We start from the raw sequence: 19,296 nt of genomic DNA, 5'->3' as shown, positions 1-19,296 counted from the left end.
CTGATGTGATGCACTTGGAGTTATCATCTAAAGCAAACTGGCTGAAGGTGAACTTTCCTGCAATGCTTAAAAAACTTTAAATCTCAAAATTTAAAAAAAAAAAAAATCAGAGCCGTTTAACATGTTTTAAAACTGAAAAAGTTGTTAGAAGCCATTCCCAAACAATTGCTCTTGGAAATAGCACAGTGTGACCATGGCATTTGACAATAAGGCCACACAATGGCCTTTCTTCTGGCTTTGAGACAGTGACAGAGATGAAGGATTGGCACAAGCACGGATCAATCTCCGTATCTGAGAGAAACAAGCCCTGAAATAACTTAAAATTTCATGCAGGAGAATAAAGTCCCTCTCAGCAGTCTCTAGAGTCAGGTAAAGGAGGAGGTAAAGCAATCCAGATTAACCACTGAAAGCTGATGAGTGAAAGGTTTATTAACTGCACCAAATTTAGCCTGGAGGAATCCCTTGCATAATATGTCTGCACATTGATTGAACAAAAGAGAAAATTAACAGAGATGACAGCTTAGTTCACAAAACCACTAGTAAATTCCTTGTCCACAGGACATTGAATGAAATCAACAGACTCCACACACCGTATTTATTTAATTTGTTCCTTCTTTGATCTTCCATCCCAAACACTTTAATCCCTAACAATTTTTATTTCCTTAAATAAAATCCACAAGAGAAAGACTATTCTGCATAACATTGTGTTCAGCATGAAGCTTAGATTTGTGGGTACCTCATATTCTTCTGTGCATTTTCAGCACAGAAGAAAAAATATATGAAACAAATATTTGTGTGTGTGTGTATGATTTAGTGCCTTTTAGCAAAATTTGTGTTGATGTCATCTTTGTTGTGCTATGAAATATGATTAGCATAGTAGAATTAAAATAAAAACAAACCCAAAAAACTAAAACTAGATCTCAACAGCATTTCAAAGAGTGCCCCAATTTGATACTGTCATTAAAGGACCATAATAGCAGAAAACAAATGCCAAAGTGGAACCTGCTTGTGGATGAATCCCAGCAAAGTCCTCTGAGTGTCTTCCAAGTAACCAATGGTCAGAAATTGTTTGCAGAAAATAGGCAATTGTTAAGCCTTCAGAAATGCTTTAGTAAAGAATATCCATGTCATGCCAGCCAGACTGTGAGCTTCAGATGTGCCTAACAAAGTCCTTACTCCCAGTGACAACAAAATCAGCCTGAGCAAGACGTTACCTAGATAGGCATCTTTCTGGGCATATTGACTATTTCACTAAAGTCTGGTTTCTTCTGAGGACAAGTTTATTTGTTCATATCATATCTCTTCAAAAAATACCCACAGAATGGAGGTATTACATAAACATTCATCTGGAGACTAATTGAAATAGTTATCAGTACTCGATATGTGATACCTGGCTTCCAACATTAAATTCCATTATATGCTACAAGAAGAATGAGACAGATAATAAACACACATCAGATCCTTTTTGAAGGCTAGCAGTCCATTACTTGCCTTAAATGCCTATTACCAGTTTGGCCACTGCCTTGGCTTCCTCTTGGATAAGAAAATCTCAAGAGAAAAATAGAGCTTTTATTCCTTTACCTCATCTTTCGTACTGTACACCAATACTTCAATTATATGAGATTTCTCTTATCACTCTCAGTGCAGTCCCTGGCAAATGAAGTGAGCTCAGAGATAGGAGTTTTAAGCTGACAAGTGAGTTTTGATATTTGGATTAACAAGTTGCAGTCTTAATCAGAGCATCTTTCCTCCAGCCCTAGCAAAGCAGGCCTGCACCCAGCAGTGCCACGCCCTAGCGCTGATGTTGCCATCTCCATTTTTCAGCACAGGGTGCAGGATGAACTTGGAGCACAAATCCCAGGGTGACACAGGAGATGGGAAGTGTCAGACTCAGCACAGGGAGTTATTTAACTCAGCCATAATGTAACAGTTCAGAAACTCCCTAGTGGATTTTCTCTAGTCAGGAGTATTAGGTGTGGCATTTTACAGTTCTAGAGTCAGGATCAGCTCCGCACAGGTGTTTTCACTGGGATTGCTGCTGGGTACACAAGCAAATCAAAGACATCTATTTAGCAACTTTGCAACTGAGGGGTTTAAGACTGCAAATTCCTTCAGCAGCAGTTCAAAAGAGGACAGATGTAACCCATGTAATATTGCAGTAAATCAGGGTGTGCCAATTGTCTTCAAATACCTTCCTGTTCATTGCATCAAAACTACCCCTGATATTCTTTGCTTTCTTCGTGAGCCTAGAGAACATAATTCTTGCTCTTTACTATACTGGAAAATGAGTTTTTTGAATTACTCCCTTAGAGCATTTGATATGCACTTAATTTTAAAGGCAGCAGCATCTGAGCATTCTTCAAACCACATACTTGTTTCATGATGAAAACAAAATGTCAATACTGTCATCCTTGAAAGGCAGGGAAATAGGTCTTTCATTCCACCTTGTTGAGTACATCTGTAAGTCATTTAAAGTTGCACTTGACATGCTCTTATTTTGCAAAGAAGGTTGCAAGAAAACAGGATTTATGAACAATAGATACATGATACATTAGCACATGAAAGCAGTAAAAACTTAACATATCTTTCAAACAATGTTGAAAGACTTGGAAATCTCTCCTGCCTTTTACATTCTGAATTTCATGTCAAATCTTTGTAAATCTAACTGGTATGATAAATACCTTATGTTTATATTCTGATTTTAATCTATGTAATGATCAACAGTGACATTTAAGAATTTTGCATGCGGTAACTGAGTTTTGAGTCTTGGTCTCCATTGTTGATAGATAACAAATATACAAATATTTGAGCAAAAGGATCAACTATGACACTAATTTTTTTTTGTTGTTGTTCAAACATCATTACTGAAGTGTATTGCATTCTGCACATAAGGCAATATAAAATAGTATGCACTGAACCCTCACAGCCAGTTCCTTTCTGGAACACATCTGTGGTTATTTAATCTGCTCCACATAACCTTCCTTGCCCTTCAGAAAGGGGTGGTACTGACTAAAGGACATTGATAAGAGAACATTCCCTTCTTTTTTTTTTATTAGAAATTTACGTGGGAGGTAAAAAATCTGATCATTGAAATAGTGGTGGAATGTAGGTTCACTCTTTTCTCCTTTCCTGTGCTGTTCAGCTTGGACTCAGGGATCAGATTATTTATTCTTCAAACAGTGCCACAACTACCCAAGTAGGTTAGAGGATGGATCCATATGTGGTAAGAGCGGGAAAAAGTGAAAGATTCCTTTTACTCAAACACAGGTTGGGGAGATGACAGTCTGAGGAAGACTGAACAAGTTCTTCAGTGAAAACTTTTGAAATTATGTTGTTTTTTTTTTTTTTTAAATATCAGTTATTGCTTTTAGCCAGTTTGGTTTATATTCCTCTAACCTAATTTGTTTTGATTATATCTGAGCCTTCTCATTAGACCCCAGGATTTAATTTCTCCCCAAATTAAAGCAAAGCTCAAAGAGTGGAATAAATAGCATCACACCTACTTCATATGCACAATGCTCTTCCCCAACCTCAGTTTGTCAACCTGGGAGCATCTTTATGCTATGTATTGTTTTCAAAACCCTTCAGAAAACATTTTAGGCATAATTTTTGTCTTCACTTTGTGCTTAAAAACAAAAGCTCTCCTGAAGAGGCCTTTTCTAATCTCTGGGGAGGACAGTTGTGGTAAGAATCCCCTTTCCTCCCCAGCCTGATGCCACTGCTGACTGCAGCCCCTGCACAATCCACACTCATTAATGTGAACAGCCCACTTACCTGTCAGAGTTTGTACTACTTGCCTCCCTCCTCTATTTACAGTTAAAGAGAAGCAATCAAGGCAAGCTATGAATGATGAGGTATAATTAAGCTGCAACTCCATTAACTGAGATCCCCCAGGAATTACCCAGCAATTATTCACCTGCAGCAGGTCATCCTTCCTTCTGTCATTTCCACCCAGTGAAGGGAGCTTCCATTGATGCCCCACACCTCAGCCTGAGCTTTGCTTTTCCATAGGGTTCCTTCCACACGAGGAGCTTGTGGCTGTAGTAAATCTCTGCCTCCTTTCTGTACCTCCTGGGGGTGGGGTTCATCTTACCTGACAGGGGTTTACAGAGAGAGGAGGTAATGGCAGTCTGAACTGGACACACTGCCTCTCTTTGCTGTCAAAGGAAAGAATTAAGCACTCCCAGGGTGAAATGTGCTTTGTTTAGATGCCTTAGATCTATTCCCAGCCACCTCTTCTTCTTCTGACAAGACATTAATGTAGACAATGATTTAAGGTATAGTTACAGACATCTGAGTTGAAAAGGACAGATCCCACTTTGAAAGAATCAAGTCACTATTTATAAAATACCTAAAACCTGCAGTGGATGAGGCTCAGACTGAACACTTGCCACAAGATGATTGTCCTGCGTGCATCCATCCAGCAAAATAATCCTGAATCGGGAGAGGTAACAATTGACTAACTTTAGAAGTAAATTTATTCACCAGATGAGGACCTCTTTCATCTTCCTTAATTTCAGAACGCAATGTTTAGGGGTTTTGCTTAATTTCTAAATTTCTTTTCAAAAAAAGGGCTAGATAATTTACAGTCTACCTAGCCTATTGTCTTCTTCACCCTGACAAGCCTGACAGCTCCTTTTTGCCTTGGCTTTTGTTCCAAAACCTTAGATTTGTTTAGAAAACTTTCCCTCAAATATTATCACCCTAAATCTTTCTCTGTCCTGATACTGCACTTTAAATCTCAAACTGATTCCACTCCTTTTTCTTGGAGCCAGCAGTCACTGACCCATCACTTCCAAATCCTTCCTTCAAGCTCAGTCAAAAAAATTGCAGTCTCAGCTCTAGAAAAGTGAGACCAAACTGTGTGAGCACGAAACCCGATTGTTCTAACTCTCCTTTTATGCCAACCAGCACAAGTCAATTTATTTTGCAAATAAATTGTCTGGGTAGATGACTGGCTGTGCAAAAATATTTCCTGAAAAAATTACCCAAATGTAATTACTGTGGATTCTGCACTTGCAGTTGAGTTTGTACAGCTTAGTGAATAACACATGGTGGCTGATGCTTTATCTATTATCATGATTTCACAGTGGTGATTGGAATAAAGATCACTGAATGAAAATCCTTTTTATAACGATCATTTAAACAAATGGGTAGGTCAGATCTTCTTGATCTTTGCAAGGCTTTGTGCTTTGTATGGAATCAGCAGTTTTGTGATGAAATCTTGAGATTCAGTAAAATTTCAAATGAAGCCAAATTAGTTTTTTTTTTTTGTTTTGTTTTTTTTCTGTCTTCCAATAACCACACACCAAGTGAGCTTTATTGAGGAGGCACCCATAACCTGAGGGTGTAACAGAGCCTTCAGCCTGGCACAGCCTAACCTGCCACTGTACAAAGGGCCAATGCTCCTGGAGGAAACAAAACAAGTCTGCGTCACTCTTGGAGTCATCTTCACAGACCTGGACTGAATCACCACTGAAAGAAAGTGTCAACGATGTCAGCAACACCCCTACAAAATGCTGGCTTCACCAGTGCTGGAATTTTCAACTCATCTCAGTCTTTAGGAGGTGCTTCACGGTACTAAGACAAAGCTTGTGGACAATGCTCATAATACATTTTATGAGTGTAAATAACTCATCTTTCTATGATCAGTTTTATTTGTTAGTATCTGTGCATCTTAAAGCAGTGGAAAAAGAATGTTCTGCAAACTTTTGCCATATGCATTCTGTCCACGACCAGCTTTGACAGCCAGATAAAAAGCCCTTATCTCCCCAAAACACAGGTAGACAATCTTGTCAATAAGAGATGATTCATGAAAGCCATTTGCCTTATGCTGTTCTTCAGAGAAACTTGGAAGGGTGAGAAGGTGTATCTTGCAGAGATGTATCAGGGTGATGATGGGAGAAGAGAGAAATCTTTCTTTTGCACAGTTCTAATGGAAATCCAGCATAATTTCCTCCACCAGCTCAGAATTTTAACAGAATACTCAAGGGATGGCTGGTGGGTTTGTCCATCTGTGCTGTGCACACAGTAAATAGGAACCTGGGGGCTATTGAACAGAGTCTCTGGCTCAGTGGCACCAGTAAATGACCAAAGGTCTAAAGTAAAACTAAACTCAGTAAGCAGAAAGAGCACTGAGTTCACAGGGCTTCCCTTGAGCACATCCAGATATTGTGAATGATGCTCCTCCTGAAGCTTTCCTGCCCATCTTTTCTCACAAATAAAGATGCTGAGTTGATAACTGGAGACAGATTTATGTATTTTGGCTCACATTTACAACAAGCACAGTTTTTTTAAAATGTTTTTTCATGCTTATTTTGAAAAAGACTATCCATGGTCAGAGCCCCTGCTGAGAGGTTTCCATGGAAAGATTTAAAAGGTAGCACTGAAGATCCTGCTCAGGCTCACATCGAGGAAATGCCTTTTCAAAACCCTTTTCTAAAGGGTTTTCTTTCAGGAAATAATAGTATTTTTAGCTAAACCAACCTGAGTAATTTGTACAGACAGAGGTCACTGTGGTCACTTTATGCTTTCAGATTTATTTCAGTTTTGAGAAACTGTGCACACCACCTGCCTCTCCATTGTGCTGCTTTAACTATGGGAAGGGTTAGAATCTTTTGTCTCTACTCACTTTGAATGCTAAATTAAATGAAGAAAGTCTCTCTGCTTTGTTCACAATAAGTCTTTCAAATATTACTGTTTGGACTGCAGAAATAAAGAACAGAAGAGTAATTTTTCCTCATAAAAATGCAGAGAGTATAAGATTGTTTTAGTCTGTCAAAACCTAAAATAAAAAAGCTTCAAAGAGAAATGTTTTTGCAGCATGGGCAAAATCCTTGTTACACCAAATCTGAGTCTATTATTTGTAAGGTGGCTGCCAAGCCAGTTCCTGTCTTTGAGCAAAAATCCTGAGCAAACATCGTGAGCAGCTTGTGTGTGTACTTCACCTTGTTACACAGAACAGCGAATCCAGCACATCACAGCTTCATGATTCCTGGGGCCAAGATCAGAGCACTGCAGGGCTCACTGTGCTGGGTACAGAGCCCTCTCTTCCACTGCAGCAAGGGATGCCTTGGAGAGGCTACCCAGAACACAGCCTAGAAAAGATTTAGGGAATAAAGTGGGTATATATTAAAGTCCTTCAATAGGTACACCTTGGGCAGCCAGGAGCCTCTGAGAGGGGCTACACCCAAGATGGACAAGGGTCATGGGATTTTCAAACAATTATGAGTTTGGTTCATTTACATATCAGGGATTAATCCTCCAATTACATCTTCAGGTGATGAAGTCATATTCCCCCAGTTTGCTTGTTTATAATTTTCAGGGCCTGAGGCTGTAGAGTGTCCTTGAATCTCAGGCCTAGAGGGATTGTTTTGTCTGACCAAAATGTAAAGACAGTAGCTAACACTTTATATAGAGTTTAGAGTTATGCAATAATGCAGTACAGGATTTAAAAAATATAAAAGCTAAAATCTTAAGGCATCACAGGAGCAACAGAGTATTTGCCACAAGACTGGAGCCATCCCTGTGTAGGCACATAAACACTGGAATGCAATTTCCAGATATTGCAACTTGGTGATGTTTTGATTTGAACTGATTTTCTAAAATGACCAGGAAGCAAATCCAACATGAGGGTTTTTCTGGGGGAGGTTGAAGGGAAAAATACAGCTGCAGCCCCTTGTAAGCCTAATAGGAAAACAAGTTCCATAGGAACTGAGGAGTGGATAATTATGTGTTGCCTAAGAAAAAAAAAACTGTTCCCTCCTAGAGCTTATTTTGTTTTGAACTTAAGTACTGCTGGCAGATTTCTATTGAGGCAAAATAATGGGAACAGAGAAAATTGGGCAGGAGAAACTGCACAAGGGTTTGTATACAGGAGCAAGAAAATATGCCAAATTAATTTCAAAGAATCATAAAATATTTTGGGTTAGAAAAGGCCTTATAGATCACCTAGTTTAGAACCCCCTGGTATGGGCAGAAAATCTGGGTTTTTTCATATCAAAACAGGTATTTTGGAGATGGTGAAGTAGTTATTTAATGAAAGATAAAGCAATATGCCTATTAATGAGATATTTAGAGTGATACATGAGAGTCAATGGATTTCTTAAGGGGAAAACTTGACTGCTTTAAGAAAAAAAATAGCCATGAGTGCTTTAAGAGAAAAAATAACCATTTTTCACTAGATAAATACATGGATCATAGAAGGCCACTGTTGTTCCTACAAACCCACAGCAGGAGACACAGAGAGATGAGGTAAAACTGCAGGGGGCTTCTTAATGGTGCTTGAAATTCAGAAAAAAAAATAAAAAAGCAACAGCAAAACAAAAAGAAAAAAAATCCATTTGAAAACATGCAGAGATTGGAAGGAATACGGAGATCAGATTCCTGTTAAACTGTGATTACAGTGACAGGAGGGTTTCTTCTAGGACATGCTCCCCCTCAGTCTGCTCTGGAGGCAGCCAGAGTCGGGCAGAGTCATGCTGAGGACAAAACCCAGCTGCCTTCAGGTTTGAAAACCCCGAGGCAGCTCAGGGCAGGAAACTCACAGAAACAGTTCAGCACCAGCCTGGGTGGAAAGCAAAGGAATTTCTTGGCTGAACAAAAAATGAGGCAAGACAAACCCAAGAGAGTCTGGTCACAACAGCCGTGCGATTAATGAAAGAAATTTTAGCAAGGACTGCTGTGCTCATTTTAGGTCACACATTTTGAATTCACAGAATAAAAGGCTGATTGGGGTTAGAAGGGACATCTGGAGCTGATATGGTCCAAGCCTCTACTCAAGCAGGGCCACCCAGAGCCAGCTGTGCCCAGGCCTGTGTCCAGACAATGTTCCAGTATCTCTCAGGGTGCAGAGCCCCCGGCTTCTCTCTACAACCTGTGCCAGTGCTCAGCCACCTTCACAGCAAAAATTCATTTTCTTGTGCATTACCAGCCCCTGTAGATGGTTTGGCACTGGACATGTCTTTAATTCCAGTGGTGTGAAATATTACCTTCAATCAGCTCACCATGCACTTCCCTTCCAGAATTGAGTTTTTCACACCTGTAAATCTCAACCACAAGTCCTACACACAGATTTAAAACTGGGTAGTGGCTAGGAGCTACTGCTTTTAATTCTCTTTTAACTTTTGCTGAACTGCTTCCCTTAAACTGGTGCCACAGTCACTTAATTTGCCTCTCCAGAATTACCAGTTGGTGGGATTTTATTTTGCTTGCATGTTTTGGCATTTTTTGGTATTTTTATGAGCTATTATTGGAGGTTTATGGTAACTTAACGGTTCTCTTTTGAATGGTGTAAGAAAACGTTCTCATCAGAGAGATGCAGCACAAATGATGGGCACTGGCCTTGAGGATATCCTGGCTGTGCCACAGCAGCAGGAGGCTGGCAGTGCTGTGTCACAGGGGGCTGGTGACAGGGGTGGGCCAGGACAGATATAAGGAGGCTGGTGGCACTGCTAATGGCACAAAATCCTCTCTCTGCTGCAGAAAAATGAGCTTTCTCCCAGGACAGACAAATGCAGCACGCTGGGAGGTTGCGTGTGAGGACTTGTGCTTTTAGAGATAAGGAGCAGGCTCACGGCAGGCAGCTGACCTACATTCACAGCTGCACAGGTAGAGTGACCCACAGGGAGCTGCATCCAGCCTACCAACACAGAGGGAGTGCTACTCAAATGGACTGTGCCTTTTAAAGTGCCAAACAAAGCTGGAGCAGCTACACGGGGACAGGCTTTGTTCCTGCTGCCAGACATAAAAAGCAAATGAGATCAATACTTAATTACCAAGGATTATCTGTAATTGACAATACCCTTTATTTAAGATGAAGTTTTCACAGTTTCCAGTGCAATACACACTCCTTAGTGACTAACAGAGTTTTTTTTTTTTTCCTTTCCCAATCTCATTTAAGCAATGCCAGACCCACTTCTGTCCTGGTTCCCAGCAAATGGATCAGCTGATCCAAGGTAAAAATTCTGTTCAGAACCAAAAAAGCTCTGCTCTATTCACAATTTCAAGGCAAGGTTGTTTTCATAAACATTAGGCTTGTCTGTTTAGAGGTTTGATGTGTTATTGACAGCCATACAAGTCAGGTTATGCAGATGGAAGAGATGCTGCCTTTTTTAGGTACAATTAGCATTTCATTTCCTATCAAACAATTTCCCCATCATGTTGAGCACCACCAGAGCAATGGGAATATTCAAAAGAATGCTTCATTGCAGATTTTTGCTATTAAAAAAACCCCAACCAACAAAGAGAAAAACCTAGGCAATTTCTGAATGAAGGGATAATTTGTGGTATTTTTGTTTGTTGTTGCTATTGAAGGTTTTTTGTGTGCAGCAATTAATTCAGTAATTATTGAATTAATACCAGGTATCACATTTAAGGTGAAGGTTTGAAGGTTTGAACACTCTCTGTTTTCTAGTGTTATTTAATTTCTCTCATGGACTTAAAAAGTTACCTTATTAAAATTCTTCTTGCAGAAGGGAAGTTTGTAGTGAATAACATAGTAGGAGAACACAATGAATAGCATAAAAGGAGACCAGTAATCTCCTTGGCTTTCCCCAAACCACCAGGGATGATTTCTTATTCCCAGCTTCTGAGGGGCAAGGAAGGGGAGATGAACCTCCTGTTAGACCCATGCCAGGCTGTGTTGGGATTTGGGTGCTGCTGAGGAAAGGGCTGAAGGTCAGCAGCTCATCAGGTCACAAATCCAACCCCAAGAGTTTGAATCTCTCACACCTCTAGAGGTTCTTTGTAGGCAGCTGTTAGCCACATCTCCTTGTTTTGAGAAAATTTCCAAGGGAATTTCTGTCCAAATTGATGCATCTCTGGAAGAAGTTTGGGATTTTGTAGGAGGTTTTCTCCCAGCTGAGCCCTCCTCTGTGAGCTGAGGTCCTGCAGGCTCTGGCTGATAACAGACAGAAGATGACACCTTCCTGTCACAAGGCTACTTGATTATAGTGCTTGTCTGGTTACTGGGGGGCTCTCTGGGGATGTGAAAGGACAAACTGCCTGACTCCTGCTAAATCCTAGCCCAAAATTCATCATCCATAGGACATTTTAGCATGGTAAGAGAGACCAACACCTGGCATTGTAATTTACAAAGCCTCTCCCTGTCAGGATTTAACTACAGTGTGCTACCAACCTCAGCTGCTGCTTTAATAATCTTGATGTGTCTTTTATGCTGCTCTTGCCTCCCACACGATTTCTGCAAACCATGAGCAATGTTCATTTTGCCATTCAATGACAGCAGAATGCCCCAGCCACACTGTCTGCTGAGTGTCAGTCTAGACACAGTGGTAAATACACCCAGGAAAGCAGGCTGGAGGTTTAGAGCCTGTAATGGTGACATTTGGGACTTGACAGAGGGGTGTCACCACTCAGTGGAACTACAGGATCCTCACATTGCCATAATAGCTGAAAGAGGTCACATTGTAAAACCCAGTGGTGCTTCCTGTGCTAAAACAAAAGTTTCTAAAAAGTCATTGTGTAACCTTGACTGTTCTTTACAAAGGGAATACAGAATAAAAACAACAAATAACTGTGGTCTCTAAGCATAACATTTATACTTTTAAAATGCATTAACCACTTTGAAATTTAGGTTTCCTGGTCATGCTTTGATTAGAATAGAGGTGAGTGGCAGCTGTCCAGTGGCAAACAGAAATGTCCATACCTGATGTCCACTACAGAGCAGTTTTAATACCCTCTACATAGTGAATGAGACTCTGGAAGAAATGAGCTATAATTCCTGTCCCATAGTAGAAGGTGGCTTTAGAAGGTTTGCAGAGTGACCAGTTACTTTCCAATTTAGTAATATTACTGATCTTCTGCTATTGTGGGCACAAATGTTGTGATTTGTGGGGTGGTCCTGTGCAGGTTTCCCTCCAGGAGCTGGGCTGGGCTTCAGTGACCCCTGAGGATCCCTTCCAGCTCAGGGTATTCTGTCATTCTGGGTTTGTGTGTGACCACTGGAAAGAAGTTTTAAAGAGGCAATTTAATAACACTTGAAGAACAAGAGTGTATTAAGTTGAAAAATGAGCTGTGAAAGGTTCTAACAGCAGGGGTTTGATTTCCATGGTAATTGGGATGTACACAATAGAATTGTACTTCTTTAAGAAATTATCTATAAGATCATGGTTTCTGTGTTAGCTACATCCCTGAGACTCCTGTAGCCATCCTTAAGCAACAGAACAAAAAGAAACCTCAGAGGATTTTCAGGCTTACTTGTCACCTTGAGATAAATACCAAAATTCAACTAATTTCAAAGGGAGCTTGAAAAATGCAGCAATAAAATGAGAAATATTGGGCAACCATTCATATTTATTGAAAGCATAAAAAAGATTTTTTTCTGTATAATCAAATCCACACGTAAGCATCTGTTTCTACTATTGTATTCCAATAAAAGTAAATTAAATTATGTCAGAATTGATGGCTTTTCCTTGTGAAACAGATAACAGCCTCAAATGAGTCTATGGAAAGGAATCAAACTGTAGGTCCAATTCATATTGTTTAAAGAGAGCAGGAAAATCAGGCAGCCATGTAAGGACAGACTGTGATGGTAACTTTCCTTCATTCCTTTTACACCAAAAACTCTTTAATTATATTCTTTAGTTTTTTGGGTTTTTTTTTTCTCCTGAGTCTTAAAAGATTAGGAATGATAATGTAAGCCAGTGGCAGCCAAAGAAAAGAGAAAAAAAAGTTTCAGACATTGACAAATCTCCATCAGCTCCACATATGAAAACATTTTTAATCTGGGCTCCTTCTTTGTGCTGTGCTGCCAGATGAGTCATGGATAGATGGAGGAGTTTGTAGTGCAGCAGACATGAAAACTGTTCCTTACAAACCAATAGAGGAAATTGCACACAGAAATACTTTATTTAAAGATAGACACACAAAAAGGTTGCAAGAAGCTGTTCCTGCAATCTCACTGCAGCCTCCCCAGGCTCAGACACTCCTGGCAGCCTGGCACAGCCAGCACAGGCACAGCCTTTGGGGCTCTGCTCCCAGCCACTGAATCCTGAGAGAAGGCTTGCTTTTCCTCCTTTAAAAATTTCTGCCCTCATTACTATTCAGCCTGTACATGAAAGGAGACTGGCATCCCTCAAATATCCTTGAGATTGCAGAGAATGTGGCTTTGTCTTGTGGCATTTACTAAACTTGTTGCTTGACTTGGCAACTGAATGTTCTCAACGTGGAAGTTCAGCATTCCTGCATCTTTATTTTTCAAAGAGAAAAAGGCTTAAACTTCTTTAGTATGTGTGGCCCAGACAGACATTCATTGGCTCCATAAGGGAAGATGAAGTTCAAGCTCTAATCAAGCCAGCAACAGACCTCTCTTGACTCAATAAAATCAGCCTTTGCTTTGGACTCCAGTTCAAATCCATCACTGCATGGGAGCTGAAGGAGCAGGTGGCAGCAATGATCTGGGACTTGGGACTCCAGACCACAGTGATCCAGAAGATTCTGTTCCAAGTGTCTGTCCTTGATATTTGGCTCAGTAGAATATTCTATCTGTGCAAAGGGCACAGAAGGAGCAGTTGCCTGGAAGAGCCAAGATGGGATTGAAACCCTGGGAGAGGGGATGAAAGACAAGAGCTGCCCCTGGCTGCCTCTGTCACTGCTGGGCACCCAGCAGGAAGACAGAAACCAAGATCATTTAGACAAATATTTGGAGATGTTAGAATAATTTAAAAGTTATTGCTGTTATTTTCAGAAGGACTTGGCCCCTGTGCAAAATGAGTTGACCTTATGTAAAGCATGAGGCTATGTTATATTTCTGCTCTCCTGCTTAGTGCTGGAAATCAGAGGCAGAAAAGGCACAGGGGATCTCTCCGTTCTCCCAAGGTGTCTCAAATGACCTCAGAGATCTGCTACAAGGACACTGCTTATATTTTGACCAGATTAGGCCTGCATGATTACCCTTTTTAGGCAAACTTTATGATTTAGAAATACAGCAGCCTTTGTTTACCTGGTCTGTGACCTCTAATACAGAAGAAATTCTGACAATTCTGTTATGGTTTCAGACGGCAGCAACAGCAAGAGCTGAAACTGAAATTAGGAGCCAAGCAAAACCCAGTATTTTTATGCAATGCCAAAACATGTCTCCTTAAATTTTTTAATTCTTTCCACTGCCGTATTGGAAGCTAAAGCTGAATACAATAAAACAAACCAACCTGCAGAAAATTACTCGCAAATGAAAGATCCAAAGTATTTTTTCTCCCCAACAAAAGGTAATAAATGGAACAGCTGCACTAAGTAATAAAGGAAAAAAAATCTCATTTATGGAATGTTAAAAAAAGCTATATTCATCCAGTTACTCTGGGGAAATGGTCTGTAGTAATAAATATTCTGTAAATATAGCCAGGAAGGAAATAGAAACTGACTTAAAATAGAAAACCTCACTATGTAAACATTGCTGAATGACCATGTCTAGATCCAAAACAAAAGGTTCCAGTCCCCAAGAGACAAATGTAAGACTGACTCATCCAAACCACTGATGTAAGAACAGCTCTATGCCACACAAGGGAGAACACCACAGTGTTGTGTAGTCCCCACCTATAATGCATTTCTGAATGTTTAAGATATCAAATACATCTCTCTTTCTTTAATACTTTTATTAGTACAAAATGTTACTTGAAGTATTTTTGATGTTTGACTAACAAGACAAAGAGACACTCCCCAAATCACAACCCAGCTCTGGCAGAGGTAGAAATAAAAGTCACATTTTACACATAATCCCCACATTAGCAGAGTTTTCTGCAGCTGGCTGAGCTGGTCCTTCTCAAGGACACCAAAGCTTTCAGCTCCTGAACAATTTGAAGTGCATGTCCTGAGTCCTCAGCAAGAGCTGCTTCACTGTAGAGATCTGTCCTTGTAGACCTCTTAATGTGAGCACAGAATCTCTGCTTAAGCTGGAGACAAAGAGTTCATTCTATGAAAAACAAAACCAGAGTGAATAAGTTATTATTCATTTCTCATCCCTTCTCTAACACCGTAAGATCCATGCTGCAAAGCCTGGTGATGGTGTTTTGGGACAGAGACACACACATTGTTCTACACTGAGAGAGAAAACTCTTGGGATGACTTGTAGGCAGTAGCCTTAAATATCCTAGAGAATTTGAATAGTTTTGGAAATTATTCTGCATAGGTAAATGTAGGGAGAGCAAGGATCATGGAATTAAAGAGAGAACAGTGGAACAGGAGAATGAAAGGGCAAGAAAGTAGTTTTCCATAGGTTTGCCATTCATATACACAATCAAAATTTAGCTTTTAATAGTAACAGAAATTTAAAATAAGTTTAAGGTACTTAAAACAGTATCACAAATGTATTTCCCTGTTCATCAAGCAAGGCAGCACATTGTACATATGAAATAGGAACTTGTAGAGAGAAGGATGATCCAGTTCCCAAAAATACGAAAATCTAGCTGTTTAACTAATTGCTATTTCTCTAAAACATCATAGTAACCTTTATGGAGTCTTCCTTTGATGGCTTTTATCCATTGTTTCGAGGCCAGTATAGCTAAAGACAGGAATTTCCATAATCCTCCCAAATCTCCTTTTCTCTCACTGTAGACAACAGTCGTCCAGTCCTACTTCCCAGGCAATATCTTCATTTCTCCTTCTAGGTCACACAGATTTTTAGGTACTTTAACTACAAAACTGAAAGTCTTCCAGAAAATAGAGCTTTTCCTAGATTTCTTGAGGCAAAAAGGGTTTTTTTTAATTTTCATCTCTTCACCACAGTTTTTTTTTCCCCCTTTGTTCACTCTGAATTGTGCTGAAAAACCATTTTCCTTGCATGGCCTGTTGATGTGACATCTCTATTTCCAGACATTTTACTGCCTTCCCCACCACAATCTCTGCTGGCATAAACTGAGTGTCGTGTCCAGCCTTTCCTGGTCCTTCCCAGGCCAGCTCATCCCTCCAGCACAGAGCCCTTGGCACAGCTCTGAACCATCCCCACACCCTGCCCATCTGCATACTGGATTTCAAAGGCATATCACCACCCTGCTTACCATCCTTCTTCCTTACTGAGCTCTCCAAAACTTTTGCTAGATCATCTCGTCGTTTATTCTCCCCCTCCCCCCATTTTTAGGACTTATAGAGATTTAAGATTTTTTTCTCTTGATAGGAGTCTGCCTTCGGGCATGTGAAGATCAGCCCCTGTCATACTGACAAATATCTTCCTATTACCTTGTTTACTCTCATCTATCTGTCAACATCCATCATAGCCAGCACTCATATTCTTGGAATATTTTATTTTTCAGCAGGTATTGTCTTTTTCTGTTCAAGAGACCAGTACAGCTGTGAATTTTAGGAGTTCTTCCCCCTTCCAAAAAGAGTTGGGTGAGTTCACAGCAGGTCACATAAGCTGAATTTAATTTCTCTAATTAGGAAAGAGACCAAGGAGCTTTAATGCAGGATTTTCTCAACTGAGAACTACAATAACAGGGATAACAAAATGCAGTACAAATTGTAAAATGATTTATGTTAAATATTGATTTCTTTTATCATCTGAAAGCAAAATGCATTTATTTAGGCTGAAAAAAAGAAAAGATGGCCAAGCTGGACAGGGCTTGGAGCAACCTGGTCTACAGGAAGGTGTTCTTGCCTGTGGCAGGGGGTTGGAACTGGATGAGCTTTAAGTCCATTCCAACCCAAACCATTCTGGGATTCTGTGGAAGGTGGAGAAACAGGGTCAGTTTGGAGCTGAGGGTCAAAGATTGCTCTTGTTGAGCAATCTTGTCCCAAAGATTGCTCATGTTGACCGAGTGCCACTCACAGCAGGGAAATATAGATCCTGCAAAAAAGACTTAGAAATACAAGAAATACATTACCAAGACACACATAACCTGCAAAGCTACTCTTTCATGTGCACTGTTTCCCTTGACCCTTTACCTATAGTATGTAATTAACACTTCAAGCTAGCCAAGCATTATCATTTTGATAAGAAGGCTAGATAAAAGGGATAAAATATGTATTTTGATTCTGGGTTTTTTTAAGTTATGTTTTTTATTTGTGACTTATGTTTTTTAATTACTTTGGATTACTATCTCAAGAAAATGTCATACATCAATCCCTAGAGCCTTCCAGCTAGAAATCTGAGGGTGTATCTCTAAAGACAAAGAATTTAAATACACATTTGCTGTACTATGCTGTGTTCAAGACTCACACTGAAGAAGAACAGTCAAACAAGGACCCTGATTGTAAAGGGGCAGATAAATATGTATTCCTAAAAGAACAGAAATAATAATACAAAGCTTCCTTTAGCAGCAATTTCCTAGGAGACATTTCCTAAAACATCCTAGGATGGAACATTTTCCATCTCTGTAAACTTCTAGCAGGTCACCACCAGGTACAGCTGCAGAACTAACCCTGTACATTGTAGTCAGGAGCAGTGCAAAGCCACAGTGAGATGAAAGCTCTTTCCAAGCACAGTCCCTCCATACTGCCAGCTGTGAGTGAGAAACCCTCACTTCATGGAAGTGCTCTTTGTGCTCTTCATGAGGGTGCAGCGGAGAAAGGCACCCTCAGTAATAAATTACTGAAACCAAGTGCTGAAAATGCATCTTTTTCAGTAGATGAGAACTAAGCACAACAGTCCAGGAGACCTCTAAAACCTATATTTAATATTTTTCATTTAGATATGAAGCTACAAAGCTATATATTTAGATCCAACATGAGCCCTTAGTAGTTACAGTCAAAACTACACACAAATTACTAACCATGGAAATCACTTTAATTTTCCAACTAGTTATTATTTCCATACTTCACTATGAGATGTTTTAAGTGAATATGAATTTTTCTTCTCCTCCCCAGGTCTAGATAGTAGATATGAATCCCCTCACAAAGCTCCAGGGACAAAATTCATTTTAGAAGAAAGGAAGTAATAATACAAGCAATAGAACCATTAGTGAGAGAAAAAGAACATTGTAATTATTGTTCACAATATGGGTGTTCTTTATACACTGAAGTCATCTCAACTTCTCTACAAAGAGAGATATTGACTTGATTGCATAAATGTAATGTTCAGGTGTCGCAAATACTTGTTTGGATTTTGAAAAGATGGAAAGCAGAAAAAGACAGGCACTCCTGGGAAAAAGCACAGCTTGAGGCCTGATTTTTCAAATACATCATCAAACAGATTGTGGTAACAAAATGTGTGGGAAAAGAGGCCCGTGACTAGGAGCAAATGCTGTCCACAAATCCTGACTCGCTCAAAACGTACCTGGAATTTTAAGAGACCTGTTAATGTGTTTGTATGACTTCTCCAAGCATCTTACCACCAGCCAGTTTCAGTGAATATTGAAGATTTTCTGTGTACTTACCAGATGAATCTCTTGGTTACATGATGCTCAATTACTCCTACCAGTGATCTTCTGTCTCCCACTTCTGCATCAGGCCTCCCACACAGACATTCCCAAACAAGATAGTAAGTGCAACAAAGAAGATCACATGCCCTCATATTTGTGTGTTAGTCTGATTGCACACAGCAGAATGTTTAGCCCCAGAGATTGGGGATTTTATAGTCACCACAGGTATTCTATTCAGGGCAGATGGAACTTCTCACTTAAACCAGACAGGTCCTGCACAAGATAATAGAACAGAACCCTTGCACAGTGTGTGAGTGTGGGGGAAAAGCACTGAAAACCAGTTTTCCTGCAAGGGATCTCTCCCTCCCCTTTGCCTGCACTCTCTGGAGAAAGCACATCCACTGCAGCAGGGCTGCTCTGACAGCTCCTGCCAGGAGTGAACATTTAGGAAGGAACGAGTTCATATTCAAACAGCTCTATGGATTGCACCTGGAAATATACCATCCAGACCAAACAACTGGATTGTTCATTAAAATCATCTGATTGCAAGCACTTATCTTTGTGTTCACAACAAAAGAGAGAAGAAGAAAGAAGAGCTGCTTTTTTCAGTCCTTTGTACCATCATCTCTTTCTATTAGAGTCTGCTTATTGCACAGAGATTTTACCATGATTGGTTTCTTTGACATGTGTTTCTATTGCTTTCCATTTGAAAGGAGAAGGTGACTAAAAATTAAATGAATTGTTCATTTAATAGTTGCCCCTGCTTTGAGAAAAGGTTATCCTTTCTTTGGATTCTTTGATGCTCTGTTAATGATGCCTTTTCTTCCATAGGCTTTGTGCATAAAAGGCAAGCTCTTGGGGAAAAAATTGGAAAATAAACCTTCTCCAGTCCACCCCTCCCATGATGGTAATTTAAGAGATAACTGTTTTCAAGATAAAGCTGATTTCTGACAACAAAAGGCCCACTGTTTAAAATGGGAGTCTGAAATTC

The sequence above is a fragment of the Passer domesticus genome, chromosome 13, assembly GCF_036417665.1.
Source record: "Passer domesticus isolate bPasDom1 chromosome 13, bPasDom1.hap1, whole genome shotgun sequence".
Lineage (NCBI taxonomy): Eukaryota > Metazoa > Chordata > Aves > Passeriformes > Passeridae > Passer > Passer domesticus.
This window is presented reverse-complemented; position numbering follows the sequence as displayed.